This window comes from Ascaphus truei, chromosome 5, assembly GCF_040206685.1.
Source record: "Ascaphus truei isolate aAscTru1 chromosome 5, aAscTru1.hap1, whole genome shotgun sequence".
In the NCBI taxonomy this organism is placed as follows: domain Eukaryota; kingdom Metazoa; phylum Chordata; class Amphibia; order Anura; family Ascaphidae; genus Ascaphus; species Ascaphus truei.
The window spans coordinates 286,288,870-286,290,287 of NC_134487.1; the positions used below are offsets into that span (position 1 = coordinate 286,288,870).

General features: G+C 49.4%; 1 protein-coding gene across 3 annotated transcripts in view; it reads left to right on the plus strand.

The window, feature by feature from the left end:
- Positions 1-212: 212 nt before the first annotated feature.
- LOC142496093 (homeodomain-interacting protein kinase 2-like) overlaps positions 213-1,418 on the plus strand; it is a 57,326-nt gene continuing 56,120 nt past the window's right edge. For all 3 annotated transcript variants that reach the window (XM_075602487.1, XM_075602489.1, XM_075602488.1), the window contains exon 1: positions 213-797. The gene's annotated coding sequence lies outside the window, so the exon portion shown is untranslated. The remainder of the gene's footprint in view (positions 798-1,418) is intronic.

Consider the following 1,418-nt stretch of genomic DNA (forward strand, 5'->3'; position numbering starts at 1 on the left):
GAGTTGGCTGCCCTGATTAATAGAAGAGGGGCACTGCTGCCCCCCTTCCTAACTTCCCTCCTGATTGAAATGTGTTGCTTAAACAAAAATCCCACACAATCTCTCCAGCAGGGGAGTCTCTGTAGCATTTGTCATGACACTTCAGCGCTGAGCACTGCCCCTCCCGCTTGTCATCCATGAGATGGGCGTTTGACTGCTTCACCAGGAGAAAGAAAGACTCCCCCTCCTCCTCCCAAACACACACAGGGCGCCCCCTCCTCCCTCTGCCTTTTTCTCTCTCCTAAATGCAACTTTTTGCAGCTGGCAGGCAGGGTGCAGGGGGTGCCTGGGTGGGATGCTGTGGGGGGAGCTCAGAGGGTGCTGGACAGCGACCCTGGGGTGTGCTTTTCTGCCTTGCAGCTTGACTAAATAGGGCTGTGGGTCACTCTCCAAATCTCCTGCACTGGGCAGGCCCTGCTCCCCCCCCCCCCCCCCAACACTCTGTCTGCCCCCAGCTTTGGGGTGCAGTGGGAGGATGTGCCATCAGTGGGGGTGCAGTTGGAGGTGTCTGGTGTCTGACTGACTGCTCAATGCAGGAGGCTGCAAGAGGACTCCAGGTTCCAGGGCTGATCCCCTTCTACTTCCCCCCTGAGCTCAGGAGGCAGCTGGAAGCCCCCTCACAGCACAGCCAGCCCCCCAACATGGCAGCACAGAGGCTGTGAGCCCCGCACTGCAGAAAGGATCCCCGGCTGCTTCTTCCTCTGCTATTCTGCCATGAAGCTCAGCATTGCCTGCACTTCTGGCCCCTGTCTGTGGAGGTAAGAGAGGAGAGGGCTCCTATTTCATACCCTGCCCCCATCCCTAAAATGCAGCAAGCCCCATTAACCCTTTCCCAACCCCCCTCCCCCATAGTTATAATTGTGAGGATTTGTTATATTGGGGGAGGGGTGAGAGATTGTATCTCTCTATATGTGTATATATATATATCTCCTAAATTCCATGTATAACAGGGATCTGAACTTCCCTAAAATTCAAGGAATTCCTACTTTGTAATTTACAGATAAATTAATATATGATATATATATATATATATATATTTTATGTAGATATATTATCAGATGGCAATTCACTGTTATGGAATGGATCTAACCCTATAGGTTGGTGTCTGCAATATTATATACAGTACAGTAATTTCACATCTCAAGTATTACATTCTTTTTACCTGCACCAGAGGAGACAAATTGATTTTAATATGTGTATGTGTTTTCCAGCTCAAATACTATTACCCCCTGTATTTTCTGTGTCCTGGGGGTGGCTGTGGGGGTTATTATGACCTGTGCCTGACTTTTCTCTGGGTTAGGAAGGAAGGATGGGAGTGTGTATTATATTAGTAAGAAATAGAATTTCCCCTGCAAAGCCTGTGCTGGCACATTATTTCC